The sequence below is a fragment of the Alosa alosa genome, chromosome 15 (assembly GCF_017589495.1).
Source record: "Alosa alosa isolate M-15738 ecotype Scorff River chromosome 15, AALO_Geno_1.1, whole genome shotgun sequence".
Lineage (NCBI taxonomy): Eukaryota > Metazoa > Chordata > Actinopteri > Clupeiformes > Clupeidae > Alosa > Alosa alosa.
In genome coordinates this window covers 206,100-225,591 of record NC_063203.1, presented here as the reverse complement: position 1 = coordinate 225,591, position 19,492 = coordinate 206,100, and the positions used below count along the sequence as shown (strand labels likewise).

The window sequence follows — 19,492 nt, the reverse complement described above, 5'->3', positions numbered from 1 at the left end:
TGGCAATGCAGAATCTGGTGTTGAACCTAGGTTTGGAAGCTACAGCCAGAAAGACTTCACAACAGCTGGCAGGCATTTCCGTCAAAATTTCAGCCTCGCCTTCAGCTGCTCCAACTTCTAATCTGTCGTCTTTTCATCAAGTACATATTCCTGTACAGCAGGAGCCAAAGAAAAATGGTTGGCTTTGTTATAAAAAATAATACATAATAACAGGTGACTTCGTTTTTTTGGTAAACAATATTGCTGTCAGATTTGGCATTCTACAGGAGGGGATGCGTTTCGTTATGAGTCATAGGTCTTCTGTGTTCAACCTTCAGGATCCCCACCCCACCTTTCCCTATCCTCCTCTTTGTGTGTGTGTGTGTGTGAGTTTGTGTATACATGTGTTTATTCTCAACAGGCTTGTTGTATGTAATCCACTTTCAAATGTTTAGAACATATTGATTTTTGAGTGATGTTGAAGTTGATTGTATTCCTAGCTTTTCATAAGTAATAATACATTTTATAGATGTATATAATTTTTACATTCTTACTTCCAGTATTACTGGTAAGGTACATGTTTTTTTTATATATATCATTATTATTAACTGTAGCATTTGCTTATATACAAATAAATGATTTATTCTTATGGACCAAATAATAACGTTGTGTCTGACTTCATTATTAGTTTTTATGCATACTTTTATGTTTTTGGTGAGAAAGAGAATGTGAATTCTTTCAACATTCTAAATCCCGAACGAATTTCGGTATACATCTGGAGAGGATTTTCAAAGACTGTTCATTACTATATCAACATTACCATAGGTATTTTACACCATTTGATAGAACTGATCCTTCTTATTACAATGTATATCCCATTGATGGTATGTAATATACTCAAGAAATAAGTTTTTTTGTGTAAGGAGGTCATCCAGCACCAAAAATGGAATGTTCGGCACGGGCACAAAAGGGTTAACAAATATGAAATATGACCGGGGCATTAGACTGCTGCTGCTTTGTCAGGATACTTTTTCACTGATTTATTTTAAAAATATGAGCTATGACAGAAGTTGGGTGTGAATGTTATATATTCCATCCCCTAATACTGTTTTACTGATTTATTTGACAAATAATCTATATATGGATTTGCTCTATAAGCACCTTATGTCTGTTTGGAATTGTTTTAAGAGCCTATTGATGTATCTCAGAATAAAATAATGTCCACCACATCCAGTGGTGTTTTTTTGTGTGTGAATGTATTTTACTAACTCATTAAATGTAGCTGGATACTCATGAACGCATGTCTATAATAGCCACAATAGGAGTAATTTTAGCAACACCGTATTTTGAGTGGCCCACAACGACCCAGTGGTTTTCCTGTCTGGCCCACTTGGTAATGAAGTTGAATAGCCCTGCTCTAGGAGCAGGTAATAACTAGAGAGAAATTGTTATACCCTCTAAATTTGTAGGTTGCCGTTAACGCTGGTCACGTGCCTTTTGTCTACACATGCTGTCGTTTACACAACATATTTCCAAACGATTTTAATCCATTTCATGGCTTATGTGTATGTGAGGTTGTATCAAAGATTGTTAAGGCGGAGCAAAATAGTTTGTCGTGGTTCATGTCTATGGGCACGAAAAGGGGATCGAGTCCAGGGGCCCATTGCACAAAACTAGGATAAGGGATTAAGCCGGGATATCTTGGTTATCCTGGCTCAATTTATCCGTGATCCGGTTGCACAAAAGAGGGATAGGGATCAGCAGGATATGTTATGGTAAGTCACCATGGCGTTTTATTCTGTGGAGCTAGCCTACTTAATGGCCCGGCCCCAGAATATTTATCCGAGATGTTCACCCTGCGTGAGCACAACCGGTATTTGCGGTCTTCTAGCCACCATAGAAGAAGCAATGAAGCCGCTGTAGTTGCCATGGTGACATCAGTGAATCTGTGATCGGTGGCAGGTTCTATTTGAGGGAGCCGTGAGCGCAGGATAGATTTCACCTGGCTTGATGAGTCCGTGTCTGCTCATCCTGGCTTGGTCTTTATGCAACCAATTAAGCCTGTATGCTCTTGTTTTGGATTTATTGAGCGCAGCTCAGTAACTTATCCCGGATGTCTTAATTCTGCTTTTGTGCAACGGGCCCTTGTCTGCAGAGGCGTGTTGTTGACGTATTGATGAGTGTACATAGCAACCGGCCAAAAGCAGCAGAATAAATAACTGGAATGCTCAAAAATGCAAAAAAAATTACCTGAAATGTTCAGAAGGGTTTGAGGATCATGAAAGTGTGCCCAAAATTCACATTCCTAACTCTATAGAACCAAAATCTTAGCATATGTGGTGACATTCTGAGCTATGGCCATAGACTTCTATGGAACAGTCGCTACATCTGGTCTGCATAAAGGGGGATTTTGACTCCCTCTCGTGCGATCTGGGTTAGGGCTGCACGATATATCTAAAATCTATCGTTATCGCGATATCAACGCTTGCGATGGACATACCGCAAAGATTACTTAATTTTCGATAAATTTTCTGTGCCGTGCACATTCCATACAGTATATGGTGTATTCACAATGTCAACATATTTTACCAAACCAATGCTGTCATGCTGCCCTAGAAGCCCGTCCCCTACCAGTTTAGGTGTGTGGTGTTTTAGGTGTTGAGGCGGGAGCTAATGTCGTGATGGCTGAAATAGTGAGTCAAGCGAGGTAGGTTACACTTGGGTGAAGAGGAATTGGTGACTAAAAGGAAAAGGATACAAGGATACAAGGAAGTTTATTGTCACATGCATATAGTTACTGGAAGTAAGAAATGCAGTGAAATGCAGAAAGGCTAGGCAATCAAGGACATGGGTAGATGGAGGAGAAATCAAAAATAATAAATAAAAAGTGTGCAAAAGTTGGAGAAAGTCAGATGTGTGTGTGTGTGTGTGTGTGTGTGTGTGTGTGTGTGTGTGTGTGTGTGTTTTTGACGTGTGATGAAATAAGAAAATAAATAAAAGGTCTGTAGCATAGGGAGAGGGATGTAAAAGTGCTAAAAGTCTTGTAGGTGTGTGTGTGTGGGGGTCATGAGTGCTGAGGAGTGAATGAGTGCAAAGTCAGTATAGTGTGAGTTCAGAGTTGGGAAATGTTTGAGAGTGCTGAGGAGTGAATGTGTGCAAAGTCAGTATAGTGTGAGTTCAGAGTTCGGATGGCCTGGGGATAAAAACTTCTCCTGAGTCTCTCAGTTCTGGCTTTGTGACTACATAGGCGTCTTCTTGATTTCAGTGGTAGGAATAATCCATTGTTAGGATGAGAGAAGAGTCCTTCAGAATCTTTTGGGCTCTTAGGAGTACTCTTCTGGAATAGATATCTTGTAGAGCAGGGAGTTGAGTTCTTATAGTACGTTCAGCTGAGCGCACTACTCTCTGCAGAGTACTACAATCTCTAACTGTGGAGTTCCCATACCAGGTGATGATGCTACCAGTTAGAACACTCTCAACCACTGAAGTGTAGAAGGCCTTCATGATGGATGTAGAAACTTTGAATTTCCTTAGCTGACGAAGGAAGTAGAGTCATTGTCTGGACTTCTTCAGAACATATTGAGTGTTAACAGTCCATGTTAAGTCTTCAGTAATGTGGACACCAAGGTATTTAAAACTTGTGACTCTCTCTACAGGTTGCCCGCTGATCATTAGTGGGGTGTAACTGTAGTTCTGCTGCTGCCTTCTGTAATCCACTACCATTTCCTTGGTTTTATTGATATTCAGTGTCAAGCTGTTAGATTGACACCACTGTGCCACCTCATCAACCTGATCCAAGTAGAACTGTTCATTGTTGTTACTAATCAGGCCCAAGATCACTGTGTCATCTGCAAACTTGATGATGGAGGTATGACTACTGTTGGCTTTGCAGTCATGTGTGTAGATGTTGTACAGCAGTGGACTCAAAACACAGCCTTGGGGAGCACCAGTGCTGATGGTTAATGAGTCAGATGTCAGACCCCCCACTCTAACCACTTGTGAACGGTTGGTGAGGAAGTCAAATATCCAGTGACACAGGGTGGTGTTCAGTCCTAAGGCCTTCATCTTTGTGACCAAGAGAGCATGTCTGTTATATGGAAATATTTTGGTTTTATTAAGGATGACGTGTTACAAACACAGCGCCAAATGCGTCCTTCTCCACCGTGTTAAAATAAACAATTTATTTCGTTATCGTTATAGGATCAGAAGATATCTCACTTTCACTGTAAGGCTTGTATTTCATGATTTGCATTTAGCAAAAGCCCCAGACAGCAGCAGAGAGGTAATCAGGATTCGTTATTTGTAAAAGTTGTTTAGCCTACTTCGTTGGACTGTGCGATCGCAACCCCATTACTTTCACTTTCCGCTGCACTCGGCATGCCGGTAGCCTAATACCGTGGGATGCGCAGCGTATGAGGTTGGAGAAAAACATGAGGTGGAGAAAAACATAAAATATTTAAATATCGCAAGTTATATCGTTATCGCAGTACTCAATAACGTTATCGCATGTTTTCCTAATATCGTGCAGCCCTAATCTGGGTTCCCGGAAGTGGCTCCTGATGAAATATCTTGCTCCGCCTTAACAATCATAGGTTGTATCCCTTTTCCATGACATTAAATATAGCCTACTGGAAATATTTTTTAATTAATTTAATTTAATTTAATTTACAATTTAGTTTACAATTGCACTTCGCAGTGAAATCCCTTCATATGATCCAGAACGCAGCAGCGCGCCTGGTCTACAACCAACCCAAAAGGGCACATGTTACCCCGCTGCTCATCCAGCTACACTGGCTACCTATGGCGGCCCACATCAAATTCAAGGCTCTAACCCTTGCCTACAAAGTAGTCTCCGGTTCTGCTCCCACCTACTTGAATGCCCTCATACAGACATACGCCACTTCCAGACCGCACATCCTCAGACCGAACGACGCCTAGCTCTACCACCGGTACGCTCAGGCCAATCCAAACTTTTCTCATCTGTTGTCCCTCGTTAGTGGAACACACTGCCAGTTCCTACAAGGGCAGGGACATCCCTCTCCATTTTCAAAAAACTCCTGAAAACCCAGCTCTTTAGAGAACATCTCCTCTCATAGCACCACAGTAGTAATTATCATGAACTATCTGTCAAAATAAGCCCCGCCCCCTGAAACGTCATAAATCACGTCATAACCACGCCTCCTTTTTATGCAAATTAGCCACGTGGTTGTCACCACGTGTTGTTTGTTATTGTTATTGTTTTGTGAGTCATTTGACAGTCATGTGACTGGTGTCAAACCCCTGGGCAGCCATATTGGATGTAAAGTCATGTGACAGTCATGTGTCTGGTGTCAATCAATGCCACGCCCCCTTGGCATCCATATTGGATGTAGTGTCATGTGACAGTCATGTGACTGGTGTCAAACCCCTGGGCGGCCATATTGGCCCCCAAACCCCCATGTGTGTTTTGTGGATAATGGGGGGGTCAGATAAACTTTGTAAGAGTTGTATATGTTTAGTGGTAAATGGGGCTAAATACAAAGTGTGCTGCTAGGATGGCCGAGTGGTTATGGCGTTGGACTTAAGAACCAATGGATGTTTGCATCCTCGTGGGTTCGATCCCCACTCCTAGCAACTATATTAATGGCTGAGTGTAGTAAGAAGTTTACGTTTATTTTTTGATAAGTCCTAGAGATGTTGAGAGATATGGATTAAAAAATTATTTTTTAAAAAAGTTTAATTTGGTTAGCATATTGCTAGACGCTTTGGCTAAAAAGGTGTCGGCCAAATCCGATGTACTGTAATTTTTATAACTAGAATCATGGGGTCGTGTGTGTGACCAAATGGGTCTATGTCTGGAGGAGGGGTTGGGTCTTGGGGGTTGGGTCCCGGCCATGTCTCTGAGTTTATTGTCTGAAGTCCCTTTCATGTGTCTTATCAAACAGATGGCTCGGCTCAGGCGTGCTGTTTAACTGACTACAATCACAATGGTTAATTATGTATGTATGTATTGGGGGTCTATGATTCCCCCACACTTTGTAGAGGAGGTGTTGGGTCCGGACATGTCTCCGAGTTTATTGTTTGAAGACCCTTCCATGTATGCTCCATATAGAGGGCTAGACGCTGTCGTCCTGTTTAACTGATTACATACACAAATGTATCTGTGAGAACTGTATATGGCTAGTGACAACTGTATGCATGCACGTAGAGTCATTATAATGATGTGTTTTGGTTGTGCTAGGTAGCCATGTGTCTGCCCTGATGTTGCTAACTACTCTGCATAGGGGGATGTAAGCAGTTAGTGTATGGGGCTTAGGATCAAACAATTAAACGGGGATGCTGGTTAGAACCGGAGACTTGGTGTCTGATATTGCCAACTACTATGCATATCAGGATGTAAGTAGTTAGTGTATTGGACAAAGGATCAAACAATTAAAAACGTATTGGCAGGGGGTGGCGACTGTCTGGATCTGCATTTGTAATAAGGCCTATGGCATACAGTAGGCGGGGTGATGAGGGTCGTGGTCGATGTTCCGTTGACCAATTGAAGGCCAGGGGGCCAAACCTACAAACTAATGTCATGCATATCACCACCAGTGCCTTTTTGCACCCCAGAACCTCCAGCTAACACATCCATGCATACTGAGGGCCCATCAACTGGTGTATCTATCGGGAGTGGCCCATGTGTAACATTATTTGTCTGAAAGTAAGGATGGGCCATGTTAATAGGGTCATGTATTGGTCTCTGACTAATGGATGGCTGTGTGGTGTTTGAATCTATGCATCTCCTGTGATATGTATCCAAATTCTGTTTCATGCGCTTGATAATAGGATTGTCCCGGTCAATGTTTTGTACGAATCTAGCAGCTTGGCTTTCAAGCTGAGCAACCATTGTTTGCAGAGTGTTAACACTGTCAGGGTAGCCATCTCTTGTACGTTTATCAGACGGCTCGTTGTCGTCACCCCCGCTGTTTGATTCATCATTTCTAGCGCGTTTATGTGGCGGAGGCATTGCTACTCTGTGATTACTCAGCAAATCATTCAAGACTTTTTAAAACTAAATTACGCATATATAGCCTACCACACGTGTACAATCATAACTAGTATAAAAATAATTAAAAAATAAAAACAGCAATAGAAAAAAGAAACCTAAAGGCTACAAATCAAAACAAAAAAGCCCTTAGACAATCTATGATAATAGGGTTTTTAACAAAGTCTAGATCAACATAAAAGTATCATCCCTGCTCTGTATACTATCCATAACAACTGCGAAATTCTTCGCATGATAACAACCAGATCTAATGCATTGCCGCATGGATCTACTACACCGGTAGCACTAGTAGTAATTATCATGAACTATCTGTCAAAATAAGCCCTGAAGGCATAAAATCGTCATAACCATCTGCTTTTATGCAAAATTAGCCACGCGTCTTGTCAACCTGGTTGTTTGTTAACCTACCAGGCTGGTGTCAAACCCCTGAATATTGGATGTAAAGTCATGTGACAGTCATGTGTCTTAAAGGCAGAGACTGCCCTATCTGGTTTACTCCTCTGCAGTTTTGATGACCATAAATAGGGCTATGCAACCCATTGGCTCTCACATTTACCTACCTGGAGATGATGTCCTTTTAGGCTATGCAACCCATTGGCAAACATTTACACCTCGTGTCATGTTTGCTAGCTTGTGGGCTTAGTTTGTGTAGTGCTACCAAAATCATAAAAATTAATAACATTGCAAGACATTTACCTCTTCTATGATCCAAGAATGATTTATTTCGAGTTTTCTATCGGCTGTAGCGTCAGGGTACAAATAATCAGCCAGACAAATGGCTAAACATGCATTGTTTGAGTCATTAACTGGTGTGAACAGATACATTTTTTCTTCTTCTTGATAACCTCATCATGAGTCAATTCCTTTAGCTTTTTGTATCCACCACCGCTTCTATCGCGGGCTATAGACACTGTGAGATCCTGACTCTGATCGGTCAAGAGCATCGTGTTACTCTGTAACACCTTTTCAATAGCCTCAATCAACCGATCCAGAGCATAGCCATCTTCATGGCTCAATTTAGCATGTACATCGGCAGTAAGACCATCACCCCTTAACACAATGTCTATCACAGCATTCGCACCACCTAATATCCTTGACAAAATCACAATATCATTCAATGTACCGTACACGTGTTCTAATGATGTGGCCATGTCAGTATCACGCAAAGCCCTGAAATTCATTGTTCTGTTTAGCGTTAAAGAGTTATGGCGACGACGCGGTACAACCGTGTAATCACCAACAACACCTCCATCTCTCACTAAACGTTCTACGGTAGCACTATCTAAATCATAATCATGGTAGCTGTCATGATCAACATTACCGCCACCATGGGGGTGCTCATCAGATCTGTTAGGCATCACCTCTACACTTACACTGGGGGGCTCATCATACGAAATAGCTGTAGGAACCCTGTCATGAACAACATCAACACCACTCCCCGCTTGCAATCCGAACTACCAGGTATCGCATCCACACATACTGGGGGGTCATCTTGTAAAACGATTGTACGAACTGGTATATGTGAAATAGCTGTAGGAGCTGGAACGTGTGAGATGTCTACAGGATCTGGAATGTGAGAGATGTCTGTGGAGTTTGCTACATCCACAACATAAGCTACATGCATGTCAGGATTGTCAATGTAGTCATCTACTGAACTCTGTCTAGTGATTGTCTGCAGTAAGGTCTCATCTTGTGCATTATCTGAAAGGGTTGGTGTATGTACAACATCAGCTGAATGCATGTCGGAATTGTCATTGTCAATAGAGTCATGTGTTGAAGTCTGACTAGCGGTTGACTGTGGATTATTGGAGACTAAGAGGCTCCTGTTATATGCATCCAAATTCTGTTTCATGCTCTTGATAATAGGGTTGTCAGGGTTAGGATTCTGTAAAACTCTAGCGATTTTCCTTCCAAGCTGACCGGCCAATGTATGTATAGTATTAACACAATCTGTCTGATCATCTCTGGTACGTTTATCAGGCGGTTCAACATCATTGCACCCACTGTCATTTCTATTACGCTTATTTGGCGGGGGCATGGCTACTCACTGATTACTCAACAAATTTAAACTATATTACACATGTATACTACTCTTCCGCAATTATAGCCGTAAAAACAACAACAACAAAGAAAAAATAAACATGAACCTTATAAACAATCTATCACACTGAGGTTAAACACCATTCAGATCATCAGTAACATTTCATTTCATTTCAGTATGCCATCGATAACAGCCTCAAATTTTTTTATATGATCCCGGCTAATCTTCTGCAGAGTTTCCACAGCCCCAATAAGCAGATCTGCCACTGTGTGACCTATTACATCCGTAGCTCTACGAGCCTCAGATTTGGCATAATTTAGTCTCAGCGCAACACTATCCAATGCTGATTCTACATCTGTGTAATTATAGCGAACTGAGTTTACATCACACACTGCTAAATCTGCAGAGGGCCCCAGCCACCCCGGTTCAGAAACATTCAACGAATCTGACCTTTCATGTAGTTCACACGGGTCGACAGCATCCGCAGCCTCCAGTAAAGTCGCGTCAGATAGGTCGTCAAAATCGAGTTCTGTATAATAATAATAATAATAATAATCTTTATTTATATAGCACTTTTCAAAACAAAGTTACAAAGTGCTGTACAATATCAACATAAATGAAAATGCAAATAAGACATAATAATATAACAATCAAATAATATATACTATTTCAATTAGAACTTAACATAAATTTGAAAAAGGAAAATAAACTTGCATTGAAATAAAACTTACTGAAATAAAACTTGAAACTGAAAAAAACTTACTGAAATAAAAACTTACACTGAAATAAAACTTACTGAAATAAAAAAACTAGGGAAGGCTTGCTTGTAAAGATGAGTTTTAAGGAGGGATTTAAAAGAGCATACTGACTTGGCTGACCTGATTTCATCAGGCAGGTCATTCCAGAGCCTAGGTGCCCTGACACTAAATGCTCTCTCCCCTTTAGTTTTGAGATTGACTTTAGGAATAGTTAGGAAACCACTACCGGATGATCTTAAAGTACGCTCAGGTGTATAAGGTACTAGGAGATCAGATATGTAGTTGGGAGACAGGCCATGTAGAGCTTTAAAAGTAATCAGAAGAATCTTAAAATCAATTCTAAAGCTTACTGGGAGCCAGTGCAGTGAGGCTAAAACAGGAGTAATGTCTTAGTACTTTGTCTTAGTAAGAAGCCGGGGAGCTGAATTCTGAACAGTTTTAAGTCTCTTTATAGATTTTTGGTTCAGACAAGAAAAAAGACTATTGCAGTAATCCAGGCGTGAAGAAATAAATGCATGTATAATGGTCTCAGTGTCTTTAAAAGTTAAGATGGAACTAATCTTGGAAATATTTCTGAGGTGATAGAAACAAGACTGTATGAGCTTTGTGATGTGACGTTCAAAGCTTAAATTATTGTCAAACCAAACACCAAGATTCTTTGCAACAGGTTTTACACAGTCTAAAAATTGAAAGGGACCTAAGGATGGTATCATTTGTTTCACTATGTGCTGGGTTCCAATGATGAGGACTTCTGTTTTGTCAGAATTCAACTGGAGGAAATTGTTTGACATCCAGTTTTTTAGTATAGTATCACTCCATAAATCCACACGGTTAATGTCCTTTGATTGAGTATTAACATTAGTTTGATAGTCCTTTGAATGTGTATTCCCCCTGTTGATAGATGCGTCTCCAAGACCTATCAAGTCATTGTCTTGGCGTTTTTTCTGCAAATGAAATGACCGCAAACACATTATGCTACCATGCTACACTTAGAAGGCATACATGTATGGAGAATAAAACAACTAGACATTAAATTACAGAGATCTCCAAATGGTCACCTGTAATGATTTAGACCAACACTCTACCCCAAAGTGGGTGTCACAGTTATAAACATACCCGTAACAACAGCTGTTTTATCAAAAGGGGAAAGAATGAACTATTGGGAAATATCAACTTACCCCGTATCACACGCGTTACCCCAGTAAAACGCTTAGCAGGCCTCGCAGTTATGGCTAGATCTTCAGAATCGCTATAACGTCTCTTCTTAGTATCCTTCCAATAGACATGGTCGTAAGATGGTAAGGGTTCTGTACAGGGCCGGAGTGGGGGCACTTTTCAGCCCAGAAGTTTCAGGCCCAAGACCGGCCCCCTTTTTTTAGTGGTGGTGGAAATTGGATAAAAAAAGGCATCATTTCAGCTCTTACTATCCTGTAGTTTTTATTATAGGCTAATATTCCACTATTCCACAAGGATAGGTTGATAAGTTAACAAAAACAGGAAGGAAGAAATAAAGCATTTGAAATGTATCCCACAATTCCACTAAGAGGCATATTGAACTACTGTATTGTTTACATGTTTTTTTCTGCATGGGTCAGCTATCATGTTGTTGTTTGGTGATTTGCTCCTTTACTACACCCACTTCTGAAAACAAACAAGCCATATAGGTTGATCATGTAGCCTACTGCTGTCATATACAGTTCTTTCTTCCATAAAATAACTCTAATTCATATGGTTAATTATCCTTTCTACTTGTCCCTATAGTCATAGTTCATTTCGGGCTCATCATTGCGGGGGACTGGCTGATCTGCTGCTCAGGCTACTTTTGTTTTAGGCCTATAGGCTACTGCATACACAGATCAAGCTTGAGTTTTGTTATCAATATTTGCATAATATTTGCAAAGTCTATGAATAGCCATATTGGATGATACCAAAATGCTAATATTTTAATTCATTATATTACTTGCGAATAGGTTGACAACGCTACAACGTTCAGTAGGTTATTAGCCCAATTACGATGTTATAATCATGGCTATCTCTCTTTACCAGTTGCCACTTATGTCTGTCCTCTTCAAAAAAATTGGAAGCATGGCACATTTGGCAGCATTTCCCTCCAATACTTTTCGTCTTTTTTACCTGGCCTTTTCAGTCCCTCATGGCATCTTTCTACCATCCATCCTCCCTGACGCTTATCACTACGGTAGGTCCGGCCCGGCTGGTATCTGAGAAAACTTTTTAGGAAAGACGGGCTATATGGACCCAACCAAATTAACTCTTCTTGGGAGGGGAGAACAACGCATGCAGAGGCTGCGGTGTTAGGCATAGAATGTGAACGTGTGTAGCCAACTTTAAGAGAAGATAGATTAACGTGACAAATGCCAATATTTTTCCCTCGACCGGCCCAAAAGTGAAGCGGCCCACCGGGAATTCTCCCGATTCTCCCGATTACCCACTCCGGGCCTGGTTCTGTACCAGATGTAGATTTACTGCTTGTCGCAGCATCTAATTCAGATCCCCCGAGCGTCGCTCCCAAATCGTTTTCGTCAGCGCACAAGAGACCAGATGTTTCGAGGCTGATAACACAGTGACCAGCTAGATCATGGGATGGCGCTACAAAATAAAAATAGAAGAATAAATATGCGAGTGAAATACATTTTAGATTCGAACATAAAACCAACCAGAAACTCTGACAAACCATACTTTTACAATGTTATCAGCACTAGTGTACGTAAGTAGTAGGCAGACCCCCCACATGAAAGGGGTCTCAAACAATACACTCAGAGACATGCCCGGACAAAACACCACCCCTACAAAGTAGGGGGATCATAGACTATCATTTTCGTCACCTAAGACCTCCATGATTTCAGTTATAAAGGTTACATCACAATGCGTAGCGTCTAGCTAACACATTTTTCAACCAAAACCACTAACAACATGCTAAACAGGTTATTGGCTATGCTAGTAGCATACTATAAGTTTATTTCCAGCTATTAACACTCCTATACATTTCATACAAAGTTTATCACATAACACATAATAATAACAACAAAACACACATATGGGTTTGGGGCCAATATGGCCGCCCAGGGGTTTGACATCAGTCACATGTCTGTCACATGACACTACATCCAATATGGATGCCAAGGGGGGCGTGGCATTGTTTGACAACAGACACATGACTGTCACATGACTTTACATCCAATATGGCTGCCCAGGGGTTTGACACCAGTCACATGACTGTCACATGACTCACAAAACAATAACAATAACAAACAACACGTGGTGACAACCACATGGCTAATTTGCATAAAAACCATCTTGGAGGCGTGGTTATGACGTGATTTATGACGTTTCAGGGGCGGGGCTTATTTTGACAGATAGTTCAGGATAATTACTACTACTTCTTGACGCTGCAGCTCAGCGATTTAAAATGGCTTAAAACCACTTTGTATTAAGTTTTGAATGTATAGTATAAGTATATATACTTTTTTGATCCCGTGAGGGAAATTTGGTCTCTGCATTTAACCCAATCGGTGAATTAGTGAAACACACTGCACACAGTGAGGTGAAGCACACACTAATCCCGGCGCAGTGTGCTGCCTGCTTCAACGGCGGCGCTCGGGGAGCAGTGAGGGGTTAGGTGCCTTGCTCAAGGGCACTTCAGCTGCGGCCCACTGGTCGGGGCTCGAACCGGCAACCCTCCGGTTACAAGTCCAGAGTGCTAACCAGTGGGCCACGGCTGCCCAATGAATGACATTTTTAGAATCAGAGAATGAAGAACATGTCAGGTTCATTAAAAAGTATTTTCTATGTGTCACGAAAGGCTTCAGAGGGTGGGTTACAGTTAACACGGTAGTATCCAAATTTCAATAGCCACAGAATGTACTTTGTTTGGTATGTTTTAGGAATCATTAGCCTACATGCTTTAGGCTACTTCAGGATATGGCCGCCGTCACCAGTATTGCCACGGCAATACTACTTTTCAAAGTAGGCTAGTATTGCCTGGCAGTTTTCATACATGAGGTTACACTAAAAAAACACGTCACAAACTGCTGCTGCGCGGCGCTTATCATCGAAGTGTTTTTCCCCATGCATTTATTCTAGGCTACTGTCAGTGACTGCCGCGAGAGCAGCGGGTTCTGTGTTGCATTCATTTCAGTGACTGACGCGAGAGAAGCGGGGTCTGTGTTGTGTTGCGTTGCGTTAATTTATTTTCATTGGGCATGCCCTGCCATGCCATCCACATCAATTCAGCACAGCAGCTGCAATGGCAACTCTTCGTTAAACTTTTAAGTTGTGTTCAATGGTAGTTCAAGTAGGCCGAGTTAGGCCTATAGGCCTAAATCAACATTGAATTAGTTATTGGATGATATTAAAAAGAATCTGAATTATTTGCGGTTGACCTGGAAATTTCAACTTGGTGATCAAAAAGTTTTGGATTTCATGTTGACCGCGACTTCAGAGCATTGTTACATTGTGTCAGTGTAAAGTTACAGTAGCTAGCCTAGTCTAACCAAATAGGCTCACGTTAATCTAATGGGCTTTGAGACATCTGTTTTGTCTTGTGACAAAGTCTCCTGGTTCCGACCCCCACTCACCGGGGCTAGGTGGAAGGTGTTACAGTAATAGCCAATTGGCGTAGCCTACAGTGGACTAGGGCTGTCAAAATTGCTCAAAAATGATGTTAGAATTTTCCCTCTAAAATAAACACATGTATTCGAATATATTGGAATATCTAGGCTATATTATTTGCGCATTATGTCAATGACGTGCATCACATCATTTGTTTTTAACTTTTTTGGAAACTCTTGAATTAACTGAAAGAAGATAAATATTTGTTGTTAGTTTTGGAAGTTTATTTTTACGTAGCCTACAATGGCCAGTTCCGACAAAGCCGAAATTACTCCTTTTGAAACAATGAGTGCAGGCCGCGCATTTGTATGGTTATATTGCTTGATGGGGGGATCCCAAGCAGCTTTCAGCCATAAGGCTACTTTGAGAACATTTCCTAATTCAGCCGACACTAATATTAAAAATGTTGAAAACTATTTCGGCATAGCCTATAAGCAATTTAATTAAATGTGATGTTAGTTGTAAACAAACGGGCTACTTGGTGAGGTTTGGCCTCACAGATGAAAAATCTTCACGATATAGGCCTATTAACTGACCGCCCGATACACGTTGGCTGGGGGGCAGGGGGGCCGGGGGGCCCACCAGACATTTGTGCCCAGGGGTCTGTGAATTGTTAATCCGGCCCAGCCCCCAACAAATCACCTCTTTCCACCTCTGGGACAGCTAAAAGAAGTCGAGAGGACTCCTAACTCACTAAGACCTACAGTGGGCAGTGCTTCGACTTGGCCAGCTTCACTCACGGTCTGCGCGTGGGATTACGCGGTATCACGAGACTTTAATTTGTATTTTTCCAGTGAGACGCTGCAACAACCCAAACAACCGGTAGATGGCTCAAGTGAGCAGGGTGTCTCGTAAAAAGAAATGGAGCCTGGAAAACCCTACACAGACTTCACTACAGACTTTAGCAGACTGGTTTAGAAATAATTTAATAGCCAGAAATATGCCTGCCCTGCCCTAATAAAGAAATATTTGGTTAACTGCGAGTGAATCCCGTTTGCAGCCGTAGAAGAAACGCAGGACAAATTAAACATTCTGGTTTTCTCCGAGTGCAATGATGACTCTGACTCCTGTTATCACGGAGTTACAGGCGATAAACGATTTTTGATGCTCACAAGTTTACTTCATTAGCGGTTTATTTTTTTGATTATTAAAGAGTGTTTTTCATTTAAAGATTTGACTTCGTGCTTATTCAGTAGAGCATTTAGTGCTCTTCAATCCAGACGTTCACATTGCATGTTTGTTTGTAATGGATGCAACCGCGAGATAGGCTACGCGTTTGACGGCAATGAGTTGTTAACAGACATGAACCAAGACATATAGCCCAGCAGCAATCTAGGGACTGTTCGTTATTTATTGAAGGGGCCACCGGAGGAATTTTGAGTGCTTCAGTCAAAAGTTGCATGACCCTCCCTTGCCTGCTAGAAATTGTTCAATGACCCTCCAACAGAATTGTTAAAAAAGACATGACCCTCCCCTGCCAATTGTCGCTGTCTTCCGCCCGCTCTGCTTTGCGCCACAGCCACACACTGTGATAACGTTCTTAAATCAATCTTTCCCGTGAGCACAAATCATATGTGATTAATAATATGACCAATAATCCCTGTGCACGGGGACCGACACAATGCATGCCAACTTTTTTCCGTGTTTCTCCGCGTATTTTAACTTCCCCGTCTGTCTTGCTGTTTTAATGTTTACCCGTAGAATATCCCATATTTTAATATACTCTCATAACAGCCCTGCCATCGGGCCTGTCTCTGTGTTGCCCTGTTGCTACCCATTGCCCTTCCAACGAAAACAGATGTCTTCAAATCATCGTTTTTCCTTGCTTGAAGGTGAACTTAGAGTGATGTTAACCTATTTAAGTTTAACGCATTGATTGGTGAGAGCCGCGATTCATTGGCTTTGCATGTTCGGCCTTATGTCTACGTCGCGCACTGAGGCTACTCAGCTACTAGAGAAAGAATTTTCCCTGTTTGTATGTTCACTCCAAGTTGGCCTATAACTTACCAACTCTGCACTGTAGACCCTAACTGGCTATTTATATTTTTCTGTGAAATAAGCAAATGTATTTGTTCAACTTTATAAAGCAGAATTACGCACTAGGCTACTTGGAACATAACACATTTGACAAAGGACAGCTGTATGTTATAGTGACAAAATATTAACTTTCAGTGTTTTACGATGTCTTTGTAATGGGGAAGTTTTTTTCCCCATGCATTTATTCTAGGCTACTGTCAGTGACTGCCGTGAGAGAAGCGGGTTCTGTGTTTCGTTCATGTCAGTGACTGACGCGAGAGAAGCGGGGTCTGTGTTGTGTTGTGTTGCGTTGCGTTCATTTATTTTCAATTGGGCATGCCGTGCCGTGTCGTCCACAGCTCAGTTCTGAAAAAGCCGAAATTAGGGCCGTAGGGCCTAGGAGGTCCACCTTTTTTATGTATGTTGGTCTTAAGGGGGCATGTCAACCCATCCCATTACCACTTATTTCATGTATAGCGCCACCTAGTTAAAAATTAAAAAGCAAAAAATTTTCATCACATATCTCTGGCTGACATGATCAAAACTGCACGAAATTGAAAGTGTAGGATCATTATGACACCCTCCGAATACATGCCAAGTTTTGTGAACTTTCGTTTTTCTTTTTTTTTTTCTTTCTTTTTCGCATGTCCAAATTTCCGTAAAGGATTCCCGGGACACTGAAAGACCGGGGTAGACGAAACTTGGTGGGCATGTAACCCCATATGGATAGCATGGAACCATCGTTTTTCGTTTTGATCTGTAGCCCCCCCGCTGGACTGCACCCCCCGAAGGAGGGTAGGGCAGACAGTTTTCTGTGAATATCTCGAGAACCATAAGGTTTAGGAGGACCATTTTTTTTTGTATGTTGATCTCAAGGGGCCATGTCAACCCATTCCATAACCACTCATTTCATTATATAAACCACCTAGTTAAACACAAAAAAGTAAAAATGAGGTATTACAATCGCAGGTATCTGTGACCTAACATAGTCAAAACTGCACGAAATTGGAAGTGTAGGATCATTATGACACCCTCTGAATGCACGCCAAGTTTCGTGGAATTCCGTTCATGGGGGGCCACACAACAAATTAATTTATGTTACTGTACACCAACTGGCCTGTAGGTGGCCGGAGACAGTGTGTGAGTTCTGTGAATATCTCGAGAACCGTAGGGCCTAGGAGGTCCACCTTTTTTATGTATGTTGGTCTTAAGGGGGCATGTCAACCCATCTCATTACCACTTATTTCATGTATAGCGCCACCTAGTTAAAAATTAAAAAGCAAAAAATTTTCATCACATATCTCTGGCTGACATGATCAAAACTGCACGAAATTGAAAGTGTAGGATCATTATGACACCCTCCGAATGCATGCCAAGTTTTGTGAACTTTCGTTCATGGGGGGCCTTACAATAAAATAATTTATGTGTACATTTAGTGACCGTACACCAACAAGGATTCCCGGGACACTGAAAGACCGGGGTACACGAAACTTGGTGGGCATGGAACCATCGTTTTTCGTTTTGATCTGTAGCCCCCCCGCTGTACTGGACCTCCCGAAAGGAGGGTAGGGCAGACACAGTTTTCTGTGAATAAATATCTTGAGAACCGTAGGGCCTAGGATGACCAATTTTTTCCGTTTGTTTGCCTCCAGGGGTCATGTTAACCCATTCCATGTGCACACATGTGCATAAACAGATACACACGCACACACATACATTCACAGTAATCATACGTATGACACATACTCACACAGAAGACATATGTACGCATGCATGCACATGCACAAACACACATACGCAGGCAAGCACGCACACACACACACACCCCCACACACATAAACATAAACGTGTACACGCACACATGCACACAATTTCTCAGAATTTATGAACAGGCAAGATGGGGGTGGGGTTGTATAAAATGAATTTTACATGTGAAATCTATGAACTAATCATGTTTTGGTACTTGTTGTCTAGCAGATACCAGTGAGAATTGAGTGTGGATAATGCAATTTAGTGAGACAGTTAGAATCATATAGGCCTTTCAGCGTGATTTATTTTTGTGGAAAAAATATGCTGGACTGGGCGGCGGTCATATTTTGTACCGCTCTGCGGTACATCTAGTTGTGAATCAAATTAAAATGTTCTCTTTTGCAAACGTTTTTTCTAGTTGCAGATGGTTGATCGGGGCATGTTATTGGTCAGTTAACCACATTACTATGAGACGGTGTTCCACAAATTTTCAGTCAGTATGGACGTGTTTTCACGTAGATCTACAGCAAAACGTCTTAAGGCATCAAAGTAAATAGGTGGTAGGCTACTTGTCTTTCGATTACTGAGTTGTGGGTGCAGCTCACTGACTAATAATCGTCTTGTAGGCTAAAAATGAACACCGTTTTGAAACAAATAGTCAACACAGGAGCTGTCTTATCTTAAAAGAAACGTGACCCAGCATGGTTAGTAACACGTTGTAACGCTGTAGGCTACAATGATTGAAATACAAAAATATGCGCGTGTTAGTTTAGTTTTTGTGATGTTTTGGACTTTTGCCTCATGTGTTTTCAGGTTTGAGGGCTTTTCTTGGCAAGATTGACCTTGGTTAGACTCTGCATATATTATTTCTCCGTAGGGAAAATAAAGTAAATTTTCGACACACGTCTGTTATTAGTTTAATAACAAGTGTTGCTTGTTAAAACATATGACTGAAACTCAAATGATTTTAGAAATATTTAGCCAAAGCCAAAAAGTGTTGTGCCCCGCGCTCCCCCACTGCTTGTGAAAGAAGGGGGTGGGGGAGGGGGGCTTAACGTGAAAAAGCTTAATGTTCCAACACGTCCTTTTACTCCCCGCTGGTCTTCATAATGGTAGGCTACGGGAAGTGGGGGTAGGGTATGGGATGACCAGAGCCGTCTCCGCTGGTGCTGGGCTATGGACTGACTAAGCCTATGTGCAGAGTGCATGGAAAAAAGACTATACCATTATGTCATTATAAGACTTAGTTTTCTGTCTTTGACTCAGCCTATTTTATGGAAACGATTGGGA

The 19,492-nt window shown here is 41.5% G+C and overlaps 1 protein-coding gene and 1 non-coding gene across 3 annotated transcripts in view; both read left to right on the top strand.

Moving 5' to 3' along the window:
• Window positions 1-19,492, top strand: part of ercc2 (excision repair cross-complementation group 2) — a 155,387-nt gene that overhangs the window by 73,344 nt on the left and 62,551 nt on the right. The window lies entirely within an intron of this gene.
• On the top strand, window positions 5,508-5,592 carry trnal-uaa. The gene has a single exon. It is a non-coding gene; the product is annotated as a tRNA-Leu (tRNA).